At 41.1% G+C, this 20348-nt stretch overlaps 1 protein-coding gene and 1 long non-coding RNA gene across 7 annotated transcripts in view; one reads left to right on the top strand and one right to left on the bottom strand.

Annotated features, from left to right (window-relative positions):
• Ten-a (tenascin accessory) overlaps window positions 1-20348 on the bottom strand; it is a 442890-nt gene that overhangs the window by 301403 nt on the left and 121139 nt on the right. The gene's annotated exons all lie outside the window — the stretch shown is intronic.
• Window positions 1-20348, top strand: part of LOC139770914 (uncharacterized) — a 166520-nt gene that overhangs the window by 27759 nt on the left and 118413 nt on the right. The window contains exon 2 of the long non-coding RNA XR_011717847.1: window positions 3837-3914. This is a non-coding gene — a long non-coding RNA (uncharacterized lncRNA). The remainder of the gene's footprint in view (window positions 1-3836; window positions 3915-20348) is intronic.

Genomic DNA, 20348 nt, shown 5'->3' with positions numbered 1-20348 from the left:
TAAATTTAATCTTATAATTTTTTATAGTTTTTTATATCTCGGCATATGATAAATGGTATGTCAGGCAACTCTCAAACGCGGGATAAATGTCTCGGATAACTCGTTCGTGGCGGGGTGGTGCATGTTTAATGCCGGAAGTGGCTCGACTCCCAGGCCCCCGCCCGCGCCGTCATCCTCTCGCAGCGGTTTCCGCAAGCTCCGTAGGGTCATTAGCCAACCATTCATTATGCAACTGCGAGGCAGTATTGCGTCAATATGGGGGCGGCAGATTGTTGGCCCAATCGATAACAATGCGCCGTGTTTACCAGCCGGATAATCAACAGACGCAGCTTCTGCTGCCTCGCCTCCGAAGACCAAGCAAGTGGGAATTACGGTCCGCTTCGCTCCGAATGATATTGCGTTCCGGAAGTGTTACCTTTCCTCGTACCTCTCTACCCGCCGGCGATCCGGCGATCCGGCGACGTCGATTCCAGCCATCTCTCTATCTCGCAAGTGCTATTCAGCTAGAAGCGAGTACGATTGCGAGCTCACCGTCTCTAAATGGTACACATGATCGAAAAGCTGTTCGGATTTGTAGCCTAATCGTACAGATATACTCAGGCGATCCAATTATTCCGATATGATTTTCCACTTCGTAATTTACACGGCTGAAGTAATTCGGACGCATATACATCGGCTTTGCGATCGTGTGTATACATAAGTAGACTGTAATGATTTTCTAGAGAGTTGATACATTAGCATAATGTGTTCAGCTATGTATAACATGGCAATTCCAACAGATATTTTGACAACATATAGAATCAAAAGCTGCGATGTAAAATCAGTAATCAAATTGATGATTCGAGTTTGGTCGCATTAAACTCGCGTCATATATCGCTGCGTACGACAAGCTATGCATTTCGATGCGTTCGTTACACGAGCGTCTGCTTCGATCGCGATCGCGGAACGGTCGAGCGCGTTCAATCGCGCCCAACCAAGCCGTGCTCCATACAAGTTTAACGTAGTCTGTGAAACGGTCAGGGTGGAGGAAAAGAGGCGCCGGAAGTACGGGCGCCGTGAGATGAAACGTTGTCGGGCGCGATATTCCCGCGCGTAGAAGGACACCGGTTCCCTTTGATCTAAGTTGCCGGGGAATGCGCAGGGCGAAGGGACAGGGTGCGTAGCTGTCGCCCAGGAAGTTGGGGAGTAATTTGCTTAGTTGGATTAGATTGTGAATTTTGCGCCGCGATGTTTGAGCCGCCGTTCATCTCGCCGCGTTCTCCATCGCAACCCTATTCCTCTCCCTTTTCCGTTCCTCTCACCGGTCCATCGTCATCGATCCTCGTCCTTTCGCGTTCCGTTGCCGTCAACCTTATAATTACAGTACCATCATCTTCAGAGACGGGCTTGCCAATTTATTGCCCGACGGAAATACGCACTTTGATCCGGCAAGAAGCGGGTATTAGCTGGTAGGATAGGTCATCGAAATTCGCGACGGTGCGCAACGTTAAGCGCCATCGCCCCGGATAATGCAGACGCTCCCTGATTTCGCGTGCTTTGATCTACCAGATAGAGCTGAGCTAGGACGATCGCGATCAGCGGAACCGTGCAACCGAGAAAATATTAATCGGTCGTCAAACGGAGTATGAACGAATCATACGACACCATGAGACATTTGCAATTGTATGATGCAAACGTCGACTATAGACAATAGTGATCTAGCATTAAAAATGTCTACTTGTGTGTTTTGCAATCTGTAACGTCGAGTAACTTTATATTTTGCCATTGACTCAGTTTGCATTTACTTTATTTCGATTAGAGCGGAAATTACATGTTTGTAAGTTATTTATATCTCATGTACGTTAGAAAATCACGATTTCCAAGAAAACTCGACTTCTCCTAAATCGCGCATACATATATATGTGTGTATGTCGGTGTACGTAAGGGAGGAAGAGAGAGCCACTTTTTTCAAATAATCATACGGATTTTACCACGATGATTGGTTACTGGAAGATCGGTCTCGCGGCCCGACCCAAATACCATTAGCGTCGAATTATGCGCGGAGCTTTCGTGATTCGCGTGTAGATCACGATACCGGCAGACGCGTACGTGTGCACCCAATGGGCGCAGCGGGTGCACGCATGCAGAGAGTCGGATATAATCTCGTCGAAACGGTGGTATAGCGTTCTGTATGCAAGCGCGTTCGGTATATCTGTGAACGGCGCGGCCCGGCTCGGCTCGGCTCGACGCGACGTGGCGCGGGGGATGCCTAACGGCATTGCGAATCCTATACAAGAGACTTCAGGCACGAATGCCGGATCAATGTTTTATCGATATTGCAGCAGACGCAGCGTTGATGTACGTCTCGAGTCGGCGATACGTATATTGCGCGTGCTTTCTGCCGTTTGCAAGAGGATTTATGGATTAGCGTTTGTTTATCGTCGCCCTTGCTACGATTTTCCCCGTCGGCAGCTCGCGCTTTTTTTACCCGCGACGATCCGCAGACGTGGAGAAGGGCATTAAAATGGGAACGATCCGAGAAAAAGCGGAGAAGGCTCGATACACGCTGTGCATGTTATGTCGCGATTCCTCTTCATGTCTTCCATCTTTCTTGCTTTCTTTAACCGGCTGAAGTATATCCGGGAAGTATGTATATCCGGGGACGATACGCTCGAAAGATGAACGTTATCCATTTTTTAAAGCTCTTACTAAAGTTAGGATATTATTTATCCGTACGAACGCGAATAATTAAACCTTTCCTCCATATAAATAAATTACGTTACAAAACTGTGCTATCGCGAGATATATATGACACGAAGAAAAATGGAACAATTTCGTGATCGTAAAATGGAAAAAATTTGCCCGGCGAAGAAGCAACAGAATTTCCGTAATGGGCGGAGGAGGCACGAACGAAACATGTTAGTAGACAAAGAAGCGATGTGCCTAGCTCATGGTTGGGGCCATGCATGAACGCGCGCCTAGAATCCGCGATGTCGACAGCAGAGAAGGTAGAAGATGCGAAGGAGAGTGGAACGGAGAGGGAGGACCAGAGAGGTTACTGCCGTCAGGAAACTTTTGTTTAAAATTGGAATTCCTTTGCGGCTCGTTGGGACTAGGAATGCAGATGGGGCGGAGGCGACGAAAACCATGAGTGGGCGAGACGAGGTCGCCGGTGGAACGGAAGAAATGCGGGTGGCTGAAAAAGGCGACATACGATATTGTTTCATCATAAAGGGAAGCTCCTTGCTCGCGATGGAAAGCTCTTAAGGAGCGACGCCGTCAAAACTTAAGCGCGTGTTGACGCAACTTCTTACGTAAACATTTTGTTATACACTGCAGATTTTCTCGCTCGGGCTATTTTCGTAAATTAGCGCAACGCGCGCCGTCGCATATCAATCGTTGTACAACGATTGCCGGTAATGAGTGACGTAAACGAGTAGTAGTAATAGACAGCTAGTAGTATAACAGCCAGTAATAACAGACAGGCAATAAACGGACTAGTAACGGATGGTTTTATTTTAATGCTTTATCTAATTGCTAGAATTTAATAACAGCCACGTGGGTATTTTTATACTAATTATTTACGCTAATTTACATAGTTCTCGTTGAGGTTATCGTGCAAATTTTCGTATTGCAGTTTCAGCGAGAGTGAATGAGATTCGTGACTTATTTGAGTTGCGCGGAAATTTATACATCTGCTATAAGCATGTAACAATTGAACAATTATGTGTTATTTGGCCGAATACGGTAATCGTTTAATTAATTTGCAGGTATCTCACGTACGCCTGGAATCATGTTCCTGCTACGTGTGCCACTACGTGGCTAAACGCATTAACCCATAATTATCGAAATTACAGACCCGAGCGGCAGCCAACCGTGGAGTCTCCTCACCGCCGTCTCCCAAGATTCCCTCTCGGCCTACTGCGGATACTTAGGTAAGTATCCCATCTCGCTAATTATTCGAACGCAACCGCAGCTTCCACGTGGTGCTCCTCCTCCCGCGCTGGCGGATTACGACCGCGGCTTGATCATTTAAAGAAATTCACTTGGCAAAGATCTTTTCGTGGCGAACCGCGTAATTAAGTTCACGCGCGATGCGACCATAAGAATCTGAATTGCTGTTTGCGTACGAGCGAGTTTCAGGAATGTCGAAAACGCGCAGGTAGCGAATATTTTCGAGGAGGGTGGCATCTGGCGTAGTTTTAAACGCCTTTAATTTGCAGTTGGAACGACGTCGCGAAGGGGACGATGTCTCTCGTTGGAATTTCGCATCGGAATCGATCGTCCGGAACTATGAAATATCGCTATCGACAATGACGTATTTCATTTCGCCTGTCAATTTTTTTTAAAGGCAAGCATCACGGATATCGACGACCTTTCAATGGAATAACGGATCTCCCGCGAGAAAAAAAAAGAAATTCTGTCGCGTTGCAGCCGAGGTGTAATTGCGGTTGCAGTAAATACTTAGCCCGCGCAGCGGCAATATACAAACGCGGGAGCAAGAGGACCGATTAGAGAAACGCGGTATAATTAGAAAAAAGTTTTGTTCCGTTTTGCGTTGAAGTCTATATTTATGACACAACGCGGCAATGGCGATTCATCTCGCGCAGCGACATTGTCCCCGAACACTGACGGGTCCTAAAATCCGTATTAAATTAATCTTACGAAAAGACCCGCGTAAAGTACGAAAACTTAGCCGGCCGCGGCGAACTTTTTCTATTAGGCATTATCTAGATCCCGGAACACCGCTTATTTCCGTCTAGAAAGTGTTTTATTTGTTAATGTTAGGCCGTCTTATCATACTCGTTATTATTCAAGAGTCACGAAGTACCGCGTACACGCGATCGTTACATACCGTAAAATGGTCTCTCGGAACGGTACTTCCTAGCCGGACGGTTTCTTTCAAAGTTCGGCATTTTTTCTTGAAGCGTTGCTATTACACTTTAGAAGATTCCAAGAGTTTCTCTATCAATATCTTTAATAATATAACATCTCTAATGATATAAGATTTCTGATAAATATCAAATAGAAAATATTATGGTTTTATAGTATTTGAAAATATATAAATGGAATATAATAATTTACATGATAATTTGAAACTATCATGCAAAAGAGATATATTTCACATCTAGAACATATGAGATTGAAACAGCATAATGTGTTGAAATCGCACACACACACATTAAACGCGATTAAGTCTATGATAAGTATAACGAATAGTGTGCTAATGTGGATGTAGGTGAATTTTTACTATTACTTCCAACAGAGAGAGTTTTGCCCTCTCTCTCTCTCTGCTAAGTGTTTCTCCAGACTTTTATCCTGATGAGTTCTGGACGGGGTGTGGTTGATTCTGTCAAGAAAATTTACTAGCGATTCTGACGTCCATAGCAATTAGAGAAAGTAGGTGCATAAAGTTTCTTCGATTCGACTCGTAACGAGGGTACTTTTATGTGATCATCTGCTAACCCGCTAAATACTAAAGGTTGTACGAAATATCATCATTTACTATATTCTTAAGAATCTTTAAATATTATTTACAATATATCATAATATAGAAATGCAAATAATTATTTCTGTAGAAGATATTAGGTATTATATACACATATACATATTTATATATTTGCTTAATATTGTATTGTTAAAATTTTTGTACTATAATCTCTCGTTATCGTATGAAAATTACAATTAATTATTCGTTACGCATACGAATCATCGTGTGCTCATTTTATTTTAATTGGTACCGACGATAGTTACGTAGCGCAAATAAAATACCGCGAAAATTATGAATTTGCTTGCAATAATACTTAATTCTCGTCGCCATAATATAATGATCATTCTTACAAAATTTATGCAATCTTATTATTATATATTATAGTAATTCTTAGCCGTGTTCTAAAATAACACTCTCACGTGTAACATGCTCGCGCAATGACAAGATTCCTAGAAGTATTGAAAAAAAAACTCTAATTTTTTTCTACTTTAATCCATCTATTACATATTTTGAAAAATTGATTCTTGAAACAATGGCAACGCGCGGGTGAAGCGTGGCAGGCAAAACACTGTAGTTCACGCGTACGTACACGGGAGTTCGACGAAAGTTTGGTTTCCGGGCGCGCTGGCACCCCGGCGTGGAACTTTATGCTAATTCGACGCGCCGACTGTACAACATTAATAGAAGTCCAATTACTCGCCATGGTAGCGGTTCCCACGAGCGCAGACGAGCGCGTTGCGCTATGTCTCTTGTGAGGATGATGGACCAAAGTCGAGAGGATAATGCATCGATTATGCAATCCTCGCTTCTGTGATCGTTCGGGCAGTTAAAAGCGACGACCGATCGGATAACCGCGCACATTACACGCAGACTAATACTCCGTAATGGTCCGATAGGAATGATCAAACTCGAAACTGGCTTAACAAACAACCGATTTGAGTCCGCGTTGCGTGCGTCTTACCTAGATAAACTTGGGTGTACGTTTGTGCGGAGAGAAGCGTGAGCAACGAAGTCACAAGGGTTCCTCGCTACAGGCGTCACAACTCATCCTAATTACATCTACCCTCGTTTCCGGATTCTGGGGGCTTCCCGTCAGGAGAGTACACTAGTACTTAATTAGTATTGCCTACCGGACCTACCGGCGCTGCAATTGAGACGTTTAACTATATTTCCGTTCCGGGGAATTATTATACTCCGATTTAATTCGCGTTGGCAATTACTTTTTCCGCGAACAGAAAGGATTTAGAAGTTAATACATCTTAAATCTTTGCCTCATTAATTCACAAAGATTCATTGAAGCGTACAGTTTTCATATATATAAAAATACATTAATATAATATATCATTATTCGAAAACGTATTATGATCTTATAACGCATATTAAACATGGAAATTGCGTTAAGCATAGAAATTAATATCGTATAGGGCACTATACCATATGTTTTCGCGAACGATTTACTAATTAACCTATCCCTTTCGTGTAAATTGATACCGTTTGACGCCCAGCCTATCTTTAAATTTAATTGTAACAAATCCGGCGTGACTAACGAGCAAGTGGTTGTCTGGTTGTCTGGTCTGAATATATATACGGTACGTCGAGGAGCACAGCGCTCCGGTTTCGCAAATCATTTATAACCTAGCATTAAAAGATCTTAACGCTCGTGTAGCGTAAAAAATGAACAGGCCGACCGAGTCGGGCCCACTAGCAATTTCGTCTCCCCGGGACATTCTTTCTAATTACCAGAGATTTATTAACGTTGTCGCTGCACAATCCACTTCTTGCATCCCGTGCCACCTCCTGCGCGCTTCCCTTAAGCAAGTTCACTCTGCCCTATCCCGTGACGATCATTCCTAAAGTAATTGCTCTTGCCGTGGTCTGAGCTAAAAATCGCAGAGACGCGAAACTTTCGTTTCTCAACAGAGCCATAGTTGTTTTATTTTCTACCTCCGTTATGTTCTGTCAATTTAATATAGCAGCGTTTTGTACAATACCTGCTGCAAGCAATAATGACGTGTTAAAAGCGTCACTTGTCTTTAATGGTTGTGCTTCTCATTTTTAATTACTTATCAGAATTATAAAATCTAATTCTCCTCGTGCTAATTTGTTTTCTAAATTTAATTCGTACTTTGGATCTAGAATGTATTATATGAGATATTTAATAATCGTATATTTGATTAAAAAATCGATTGTCTTTATTCGCATCATTAAAATGATTAACTTTCTTAAAACAATTGAATATCACGGCTTATTGAGTATATAATAATGCGAATTGAAATGATAAAAGCGTACAGTCTTGTTAGAATGTAAGTAAGAAGGCATCACGCAGGCTAAGCAGGGCTAACCGAGGTACAAGGGTATTTCGGTGTAATGGGGCGAACCCTATTTGATACTTAACAACTTTCGTGGTTTGGCTTTTCTTTATCTCCCTACTTCACCGTGTTAACGAGCTGTGAGTTTTAAATATGTTGCAAATTCTCGAAAAATCTCGCGACTGTTTCAAAATATTCTTTACATTATAGAATATATAATAGCAATATAATATGATATAACAATATAATATAACAGCAATATATTATATTCATGCGCGCATGTGTGTATCTGTATCTATTTAATATCAAATTTTGTTTTCATTTTTTTATACATACATATATATGTATATATACAATTATCATCAAGTATAATATACCTTAATTATATTATACTCCGTGACTAATTCAGATAATATACCAATTCTGTGTTGTAGCTCAAATTACATTATATTATAAATTATGCATTTAGTATAACCACATATTCGCTGTAATGCGATGTTGGACGCAACACGGCTTGATGATGACGTTGACGCTGTCATGTCACCTGTTCCAACTAAATTTGTATATTATCTTGATTCGTGCATCTGAAATGGTTGTCCAAATTAGAAATAAGTGACTTATTATCTTGTAAGCTAAGTTGAAAAGATTATTTCGCGAAAAGATACGCATCTTCGTACCATCGAGTTTCAGATTTTAACTCACGGTAGCTCATTGGGGTGAGGCCGGATGACGGAGAAAAATGGGCAGCAATTTTCTTCAAGGGTAGTCCGACGAACGCGAAGTAAGAAAGTCAAATTGTTAGGTACGTTCTTAAAATCACAGATGAATCGAAATTGAAGGGAGAAGGGAGAAGAAAATGAGCGATGACTCCGTTAAATAATCTGAAAAGGGAAACAATTTCTCATATTTCATAAGATAATAACGTAATTTTCATGGAAATTGCATTTTCTTTTAAAAGCAATATGTATAGGTATTATAAATATATTGCGAGTAATTAATTAGTACAAAATTTATTTTTAAATAATTTACTTGAATATTAAATACACCTCTAAGAAAATTAAAAAGACGCTTTCATGATCAGGATACATACCACAATATCCGGTTTATTTTAACAAAATATAAAGTCAATTTCTCATAGTCGCATTATTCTTCAATTATTATAAAATTATCTGTCAGTTCCACTCGCGCGATTCATTTTGTGCTACAACTTATTTTCTGTTTGTCTTTCTCTATCTCTCTTCGTGTCCCATCGTTTCCGCATCTTACTTTCCGCATTGAGGGTGACTGATTAAAGAAATCCACGTCAGATACTCGCATCTTGGACAGAACGCCTGTCAAAAGGTTACGTTAATTGCCTCGCACTTGATTGATTAACGTTTTGATCCTATTAACTATTGAAAAAGATTAGAGGGAGGCCCTCTCGAGTGTAGATAGATAGTTCCAACGAAATCTGATTATGTTCCTATCGCGAGATGAAAAATGATTCTTCGCATTTCAGCAAGCACGTTACGTCAAATTGTAATGAACTGGCTCGACAATCATTCATGTTACGCATAACAATATTAATATGAAATGATTGCTTAGACATATTCTCGACTGCTATGAAAAAAAATACTATGAAAAAATTATTATGTTAATGTTTAGAAAGACTGCTTCGAATTATCTTTAAAAGATGAATAATTGGTAATATATACAAAAATGTTAAGAATATTATTGCCTTTCTACGCAAAATAGAAATATACGCCCATTTAACAGTTACGTTGCAATATAATTGGTAATACGTACGGAACAATGTAGTCAAGGGGAACGACATACTTTGCATGAGAATACAATCAGTGCAATTCAGCTGGTGCAGACACGAAGCATATCACTATGAAATCAGCTTCATAGTGATATGTTCCTACCATATACATATACCGTAGATATCGATAAATTACGTCAACGATTGAGAACAGCAACGCGCATAGGCTAAAGAGAAGATGTATAAATTATAGACTCAATTTATCCCACCAGTTTTACACCAAGCAAGTAATTTGTTTTATTATTGTCACACGCAAGAACACTTTCATTCCCGAAGAGAGAAACTCTATTTTCTAAGGACTGAAATATTTGTGAAGCCGGATTTTAATGAACGCAGATATCGTTACCGTAATCGTCGTATTAATAGACAGCGGCAATTAAAACTTGTGAGAAATGATTCCGCCGACGTATAGCGATATGCCCCATGTCTGAACTTCATTCAGCGTGTCTAGAAAAGCCTTGAATTCTCGGCTCTGCGCGAGTTATGCGAATTGATACCGGTAATTAAAACTTTCCCCGATCGTGCCATGATTGCGACGTAAATGCGAATCGCGCGCGCACGCGCACACACACACACACACATACGCATGTATACGCACATTCTTGGTATTCGAGATTAAGCAAATACTATCATCTGCAACTTATATAACATTTATTTCTTAAATATGTAGTGTCTAATTCGATTTTATAATTTTTTAATGGCGATTAAATTAAAACGCATCACGTTAACGCATTGAACACTATTTTTATGAATATTCGAAATGGAATTATTAGTTTTTTCAGGTCCCTATGTAATATAAAAAATTATGCACGCGCACGTTTGTGCTAACATACGTCGCAAATTTGCAATCAGAACGCTTGAATAAAATATTTTCATGCCTGTGAACGCGTAGATGGTGGTACGCCGATCATAAATCCAATTATAGGTGAACCTGTTCCCGATGACGTCACATCCATCCTCCGGCGACCCTTTCCCTTGGTCTCGATCGGATAACAATTACGACCGCCTATACTACCACTATGCTCGCCTAGCGCCATCGATATCTCATTCCTTTCCTTCGCCCCGACACCCCTTTGACAACTGACCAACACCCCAGAAAGCTCTCCCTTATTTCGCACTTACGAGATCCACTTCTGCGTTCCGCATCACAAATATTCTTTTGTCGTTGAAAACAATAGCGATGTCCGACTGAAAAACGTCGTCCATAATATGGTTTCAAAATCTAACATCAGCACAATAATCTTTGAGCTCTTCGTACAGGATTATTGATATTAAATCGCACACTTTACATAATCATCGTGAGACAATTTCCTTGCAAGATGTACTAGATCCAATAAAAACTTATGATTATGTAACAATCTGATGATAGATAAACATTGAGGATCATATCGTAACGTGACACATGTAAGACTGTATTCATGATGCGAGAAATTGCACGGTGCATGAAATTATTGATGAGACCAGTGAGAATATTAGTAATGTGATAATGGGACGGGCTTGTGTCTAAGTATAGATGCGTGCAGTAGGAGACTATTGACTGACTGCACGATAGTAGACACGCTGGATAATGTTTAATGGCAGAGATGTATAAAATTGCACATTTAGCGTAATACGCAGCAGTTATGGCAAGATATAACTATTAGGTTGGTCATATAAATTGTATGTTTATTAACTCGCGGTGAGCACGCGATGAGCTTTAAATGAACGAGCATGAAAAATTATTTTTTTTTCGCAGCAAAAGCATATATCATTTTATAACTTTAGATGCCCTTGTAAACATTGGTTTAATTTTATTAATATCGTATGTGTCGAATATATACAGATATTCCATGTAGCAATACTGTACAGATGTGTTTGAATTATATGAGAAGATTACATTCCGTCAGAGCTGCAATGCTTTTTAGCTCCGTCGGGATGTCGCGGCTAAGAGCGATAAACCGGCGGAACATCACAAATTGGTATTAGCGGGCAATCGAGCACGAAATAAACAATCGCATTTAAACGTACATCTCTGCCACGAGCCGCCACCGTCCATTTGTCAGAGAATATCACATTTTTCCACTCGGCCGGGCACACAGTACCAAGGACCCCGCTCGCCTGTGTGTGGCCCGGTCGCTGTTAGTGCGCGCGTGTGTATCATAAAATAAATCGCGGCAAATAAAGGAAGCGCCAAGGTACAGAGATTCTCTTTCTCTCTTTCTCTTTCTCTCATTCTCTCTTTCTCGCTTCTCGCTTTCCTTCTTTTTCTCTCGTCAGCGACATTCCCTCGCGCCATCTCGATTCTGTCGACGTCCCGCGAAAGCCGACTCCACCGACGAGGAGTCTGAGATACACGAAGAAGCCGAAGGAAGGGGCGAGAGAAGGAACTAGGGTGAATCCACCTTCGCATCCTCACTCTTTTACTCCGGGGTGGATGTGGTATTGTACTCTCTTACGGTATTTCTAATAACTTCTTCTTCTTCTTCTTCTTCTGCTTCTCCGTCCCGCTTCTGCTTCAGGCTCGTCCCCGCTGTCTTGCCTATCTCCTCCGTCTTATCCACCGGTCCCGCTCTCGCGTACCGCTGTTCTTATACACCTCCACCCCACTCGCCGCTTTCTCTTCTTCTTCCCCATGTCTGGACTTCACAATGCCAGCAGTAATCCGACACCGTCGAGCTTCTCTCTCTCCTCTCTCGTTCGTGTTCCCACACCCTCTCCTCCACCAGCCCCCTTGCTTATCATCCCTGAGTTCCCTCTGAACAACAATTACTCCGCCATATTGTCCGCTATCCTATATCGTAAACGAAAGGTTGGAGGTCGAGTAAAACGAACTCGAAGGACAGGAGCGATGGATGGGTGAACGGATAAAGATGGAGCGCCGCCGTAGGATCAAGTTTTTAATCACTCTCCAATGTCAGTGGAAAAAGAAATGCGAGGAGTTTCGAGCCGCGCGCGCGCACCCCTGTCTTTTTGCACTACGTTCTCAGGCGAGACATAAGTATCGTCACTCTTTCTCCGTATTGTTTTTCAGATTTATAAAAAAACAGCACGCGTGAATATCAACGGCATTTCAGCTTTTTACATCGATCTTTTTATTCTTATCTTAAAAATATATTCATAAATTCATAAATCTCTCAATTTCAGGAAGATAAAAACACACATAAAAACGTATCTTTATTAGATACGTTTAAGACGTAAGTTTTACATATTTCTGTAAGTTCTTGTGTTTTCTTCTTCTTCGATTCGACTCGGTGTGTTCTCTCGCAATATTATCAGCAACCTAACTGACAGTAGAGGTTCCTTAATATACTGAATGACATACTATTTTGACATTGAGTAATAATAATAATTATCTTGTGCGCTGTAAAGGTAAAGGTAGACTTGAGTCATCTAAGTAAGCCTAGACTCACGCGTTTGCCCTCATTTGCATTGACATCGACATTGACAACATTCTGTGTAATGTGCAACAATGAAAATAAGTACGGTCTTGTTGAGTGTTTGATGTTATAGCAACCATTTGATGTGCCATTAGTCAGTATTATTGAACAGTACAATGTCCTCAATCGTTATCGTCTTATTCGCTTGATTTACTTTATGTGCCTATCCATGGGTAATACCCGCTACCTTTTCATTCTCGCATCCTTCTTGGTAGTATATCGAATGTTATCTATAAGTAGAAAATGTAACGGAAATGCATTACTTACAATTTATATATTTATAACGTTCATAATATTCTTTATTATATGCACGTTTTTGTCGTATTAGTGAAATATATGTGCGCATAATTTCTTTGGCATGCGATTATATTTTGTTATTTGTATTCGCAAATTGCACATTTGTTAGATTGTTATATGATTATTATCTACTAGCAGGATAAAATCAATACGGATTACCTACATCAGCTTATTTTGTTGTTTTTAAATTTAAAATCGAGACGAAAAAATGACAAAGTGACACCGTTAAAAATAGACGAGCTCAACTGGGGGAATGACATTGTCTCTACGTAATGTAACACGGCGAAAGCTTTGAAATGCGATAACGAGTGTCTCGCAACGCTTGCATCGTACTTTGACGTATATATAATGCAGAGTGTAGGTGAAGACAGAACGATAATGATAACCCAGGAATAAGACACAATGGGAACGTCTATAGCATCGAGGGTCTATCTTCGCCTGCGCGCGCACCTGTCAGAACCATCGGCCATTCCTGGCCTTCTGTCATGCCTTCTTATTGCAAGGTGTCAGGCCGTTATACACGAGAAAATGGCTCGGCACGACTGTCACTCACTCCTGACGTCTGACCCGACTTCGTCGGCGACTGCCGTGGAGGGTGCAGGAACCTCACATTTACGACTGGAAGTGCCGGCACGAGCTAAGACACGTGCAGGAATATCTGCAGCCGTGAAATCGATATTCCGGAACGACGGGGTTCGCATCCGAGCTTTTACGAGCAGCGACGCAGTAAAATACGGCACACAAAATCGTGCACAGCAAGTTCACCCCCCACGAGGGCTCGATTGATCGCGCTCGAAGCGTTTGGTATCCAAAAATTACTTCATCAGTGCACAAGAAATGTCCCCATTCCCTGTGTCGACAAACAAACAACGTCATGTTACTCAAATTTAAGTAATTAGTCGTATAATTCAGTATATACCGGATAAATGCAGAGTCAAATGTAAGAATTCCTTAACTAAATGCATATATAGCTAAAAGTATTAATTTTATTGTTATTAACAGTTTTGTGGTAAATTGTGTTTATAAACTATCAAGATTGCTAACCATTTTGTGGAAATTATCAGCAAACGATTACATAAACAGCAACGGATGTTATTGGTGCGTTACTACGGCAAAAATTACTGGTAACCCCATCGCTCGAGTTTCACCCCAGTGCACAGTTTGCAGAGGGCTTCCCGATACTCTATCGGCAAAGCCACCCTTTGCTGCGAACCATCCTTCCTTACCGACTACCTCGAGTAAAACTACCTCTGTCATAGGGGTAGGACACCGACGTCGGTACACTACAGGTACACTACAGGGTGCGGGATAATTCGCAGGATATTCCTACCTGTTTTATCCTGCCAGCAATTTTACATCTCAGATATTTATTTAAACATCTACAAAGAATGCATGCTTATTATTTTTTTATAGAGAATCCAATATCAAATTCTTCAATATTTTCATTTCATAATAAATTTATTAGACGATGATTGTTAACGAGCTACAACATTCTGCCGATTCTGCAAATTTGCATTCAGGAAATTTCGATAAAAATTATTAGATAATAGAACTTCTTATTCCAATTATTTCAGCAACGCAATCAATTTATTGGAATTGAAGCACACAGGAAATGTAACAATCATGCATCTAGATCTTATAAATTATTATTAACTTCGTTTTATAACAGTTACCAATCGTGTGACAATATGACAAATTTGTTCCGTAATTGTGCCAAATATAAATTTTTAAGTTATTACATATAACACCGTTGTTTGGAATGATGCGGTAAATGGTACCATTCTCATGTACGGTCGCATTCTTATGTAAGCAGCATGGGTTTCAAGTTTTCAGGTCAAGAAAACTTGATGCCCGAGAAGAGTAGCCAATTCTACCGCTGATGAACTACTACGTGATATGGGCTTCTAATACTACGAATTCTATGTAGCTGCTGACAAGACACTTTCCTATATCGGAAATTTACTAGCGACTCTTTGATATAATACGCCTTATTATAAGTATTCAAAATCTCTATACCCGATATATCAAATGTATTGCCAATGTTGCTATATATATTAGTGATTATGTATAATAATTTTTCTGCTGAATGGTCCTAAGAGATGCTTATCGACGAAATAATACCTTGTAATTCTCTTATGTATGAAAATTTTATATAGAAAGATTTTACGTAATAACGAAATGGTAATGAAGGTACATGCATTCCGCGGAAAGCAGTGCATTTAGGAGAACGCATTATATACATATTACCTAGAGATTTTATGCGCGAGATAGTAAATGAGGTCAGACAAATGCAACCATTTAAAATGTAGTCAGCTATGAAGGTAATTTATAAAAAATTAGTTTAAAAACGGATTTTGCGATATTTATTATCATTAATAATGACAATCTTTAAACGCAAGCATGCATAAATATATGTGTGTTGTGTGTGTAAATCTCTAAAATATATAGTATACTATATAAATTCTTAAATATATAAATTATAAAAAATACATAACTTATACTTTGATTGAAATAACACAAATCGATAATGTAATTACTTTTAATTGTGGATGACTAGTAATTCGTCCGTTTTCATTCCATTAATAATGACCATATTAACCGAGTATCAAAATACTATGGAGCGTATATAAATAGCGATTTGGATTTCCATCGAAATGCACGGCGCGTTTGCATGGCATATTCATCACAGTTTTCGTAATATCGAATAAGAGAGGGAACATTACGCTCGCATAAATATAAATAATGTATCAGCTCGAATGCTTTATCCAATCATCTTGAATGCTGCGGGATATTTGGAAATCATTGCACGTTTCATCGCTAGAACATCTAGGGTCGGTCACCCAGAATGTCATCTATAAGTTTCGCACATTCCTCACATTTCGAAAATCTCAAGAGCCCAAAGGGTCCACGAATCCTTTTTCCACCATCCGCGGTGCTCCCGGTATCGTTCTGGATTTCCATCCGGTATCGTGGATTGTTTTCGGTCAACCTGGGTAGATGGTAGAAAAACGCGCAGACTCGACGCGCCATATTGAAATTTACATACGTATCCGATGTACATAAGGTGTACCTATCGGCGTGTGTACCTATATTGGCGGTGGAGTGGGAAAGGTCTTAGGGTCTCTATTGGATTACAGAACAAGCGGCTAGCACTCAAGCCCCGCAACCCCCCGTCTTGCTCGGGGCAAAGTAGTTTAGCTTTGGAGTATAGCCTTACCCATCTAGCCTTAGCTTGCCTGTCCATCCGTTACGTTATGTATCCAAGATCCACCCTAACATCGTGTATCGCTCTCTTTCTTCTCCTTTCGTACCTCCGTCTCCCTCCGTTCCTTTTCCCGCTCCTTTGTGCGTCGCGGCACGTGACCGTCCCATACAGGTAAAGAAAATAAAGGAGCGGCTCCTTCATCCCAATCTGCACCTTTATAGGGCACGTGTGTATACGAGTGAAAATAGTCCATCCCGTCGAATCGTGTGTGTACCTCGTCTTTCCGGATTTTCGTCCGAAGACTTCTTTCTCAATACGTTCTCGTAAAGATGTTACCCTCAAGTTTGCTATGTATTAAATTTTACCAGTGATAACATCAAATCTTTAAAAGTAATACGTTTCTTTATTTACATAATGAATTTAGACCTTTTTTTAAAGAATCTCTTACATGAAAAAGATTACAATAAGGATATTTATAAAATAAACGAATTAGCATATATTATGATTCGAATTATATCAGATCAAGGTAACGGGAATAAATTACAACTGTGTTTATTTTAATATGAAAATAAAACATCGCAATATAGAATTCTCTACTCAATGAGTAATTTATATCATTATTATGCCGACTTTGCGATTCACGTTAGCGATTTGAAGCACATGTACTTGGGCATTTTCGTGCAATTCGTCAGCGGACGTGCGTCTCGACGTTGTTCCGCGCCACAGAAATATCATTGCTCGCAGGTAACGAACACCGCGGCATCGTGTTACGTCGTTAAATTAGCGATGCTACTTTCCGTTCCGACAGGAAACAAGTTGCCACGGTTGTACCGGATTTACGTTTTGCAGCCAGCGGCCGCGCGCGTTACATGGTCACTAGCAAACAACGGGTACAACTTGACCCAAATACTCGAAATCGTTCCCGTCTGTCGGACAGAGGCTGGATGGAAGTTGGAGAACATTGGTACGCCGGCGGCGCGGTCGCGGGGTGTGTATTCGTATGTATGTACACTTGCGCTTGGATAGCGGAGAGCGCGGTGTTATTAAAGTAGTAAATTTCATCCTCGCCAGGATATGGATTAGATTCCGCGTATATGCTCGCCGGCCCGAAACGACGGTACGTCAGAAAACAAAGTAACGTCCTATTGTTTCAAAGAACAAGAGGGCCGAGGCCACTCTGGCGTGCGCCGGCACAGCTATTATTATGCCACCGTGATATTGGGTCAGCTCGCAGCGACCTGTTAAAAGAAAAGAAGAAAAAAGAAGAAAGAATCCGTTCGTAATGGGGTAATCCATCATCGGGGGGCAACGAAACGGGAAAGAGCCAACGAATACTCCAAATTGCATTCTATGGAAAGGGATTTTGAACGATCGATAAGGTCGCGAGACGATATCAACGTAATACTTGTAATTCCGCTCGTCGTTCTTCGGATTTCTCTGGCTCTGTTCGTATATCGCGTAAACTTGGATCATAGTTTGCGATAGTTTCCGAAGCAAACGCTCGTGCGCGCGCGCGCGCGCGCGCGTGGGAGAGCCCACGGAAATGTTGCCGGGTATATCTGCATACTTAATTACAGTGCGAGTGAGATTCACGTAAATCGGTCGCGATCGAGAAACTGTATTATTAGCTGCATTTATTAACTATACGTATTTGTTGACTAGCTGTATTTATTGCCTATATCTTTATCAGACACACTTTTTTATATTTAAAGGTATTTTACTACTTTTACAAAAATAGATGCATATAAGAAATGGGGTTTATTAAAGTTAAACTGTAACAAGTAACATTGCTAAAATGACAATATATACTGAATTTTTTTCGGAAACCATTATCAAACGACGGGCGCTTGTATCCAAAAGTCTATGACCGAGCAAATTGACTCGAGTTGCAGGATGGGTTAGTCCATCGGACAAGGAACTGGCGGTGGGCCAGCTCATTAAGAGTAACGTTCTTTTTAGCTCGGACCCTCCGAAAGACCATTTTGGTTCAGTGGATGTATATGCACGCACATAATCACTTCTGCGATGGTCACGCTCAAGATACCTTACACATCGAAGATAAGGTCATCGGGCAAAGCGCCAATTTCAACGAAGCCGAATCCACATCGTGGTCCTTAACCATCTAATAATGTTATTACTTTCATGATTTAAAATATAATATTTCAAATAGTACAATAAATCTGTCTGTATTAGCGTGAAGTATAATTATCTCTGTGCGCTGCTCTTATAACAGAATATTTTTAAAATAATACATTAATTAGCCGCAAAACTATCGACAAGATAACGCGATAATAATATTCTGAATATTCTTTTCGTGATTAGAAATTTTTTTTTAAATACGGGATTTATGTCACACACTCGCAAGTAATCCAAAATAGGAAGAGAATGAGTTTCTCTACGGTTCACAAATTCGCGGAATATCGTGCTCCAATGCGTAACGCAATCGCGGTGGTTAATGTCACGCAGTGTTACGCGCTTAATCTACGATCACGGTTCGGCTTATCCTCTTAATGCACACGACGTCTGCTTGGAGGTCCTAGGGACCCCACTCGATTCGGGATTAGATAGCGGCTGACTGCTAACACCTACGGTTACTCGCTACGGCGTTATCCGTAATTGGAAACTTCCGTATAATTATCCGCTCATAGCTTCTTGTCCGTCCGCATACGGCGTGGCTGGAGCACGATAAAGCATCCTCGTCCGCTGGCTGTTCCGGTAACCATCATTAATGCGATTCGGTCGGTCGGCTACGAGTGTCGTCGTTTCGAGTGGCCGTGCGCCAATGTCGGGCGTAACGCCGCGAACGTGCACTCGGTTAAAGCGCTTTTGCGGCTGCTATGGCGTAATCGCTGCCACAGGATCCGATTGCGGTTGTTTCGTCGAACTGAGGCAGGTAGGTCAGAAGATTCCTGGCACGTTCATAGATTTTATTGATCCTTGGTCATCGCGCTGCAACTTTCGTCGCTAGAATGCAATTGTCTGTCAACATCAGTGCAACTGGTAAATTTAATCCATCAGCGATCGCGTAGGTACGCGAAGTATACATGATCACGTGAATATTCTTTGTTTCTTGTTCTTAAATAATAACGATGATTTTATAATCGATTTACAGCAATCGATATGATCAACGTAATCGACGGCATGCACGATTGTTTGAGCATCCATCATTTTTAAATCCACATGATAAACAGCCGAGAAATAACACGTGATTGAAAGAAATAAAAGGAATTGGATTTAATCGATGCTAGTGCCACTTAATATACACTCCTAGTGGTGCACGATCGGGAAGCGGATAAAAGGCGCGAGAGCTTTCTCGAGAACGCCGTTAGCCGCGGGCCAGAGAGCGGGATTGAGGTTTTATTGATCTCAACGAAGCTGTATTTTCGAGCAAGCTATAACCCAGACAACACACGACATTGCTTTTTACCGGATTTCTCTCCTCGGCGTTCTCGATTCACGCGTTATCCGCTTCCGCGCACAATTTATTCGCGGCCTTTTCACCAGGCGCGGCAGCATGGCAACCAATGTCCTTTAGAATAGGCGCGTTCTCCCGCCTATCCGTCGAATCCTCGATAAATTCGAGATAACGGCTCATCGCGTTTCCGTCTTATAACGCGATTCGAACGGTCTATTCTCTCCTGCGCAACCCCATCCCGTGTACCAAATCGATCCAGGGACAATGTTCGTCGAGCGAACTGACGGTTCGAAGCGAAGGGGTCTCGTTTAATATTACATTACGTCGCGGCTGCGAAAACATATACTACATACGATACAGTTCCTTCCAGGAAGATCGGAGCGGAAGGCATTTTCATTCGCTCCTCACGATAGGGTCCGTTGACGAGAGAGAGGA

Source organism: Temnothorax nylanderi, unplaced genomic scaffold, assembly GCF_030848795.1.
Source record: "Temnothorax nylanderi isolate EJ_2023f unplaced genomic scaffold, tnyl_v1.0 TNYL_tig0034_pilon, whole genome shotgun sequence".
Lineage (NCBI taxonomy): Eukaryota > Metazoa > Arthropoda > Insecta > Hymenoptera > Formicidae > Temnothorax > Temnothorax nylanderi.
The sequence above is the reverse complement of the archived record's forward strand: the minus strand, read 5'-3'. Positions and strand labels throughout refer to the sequence as shown.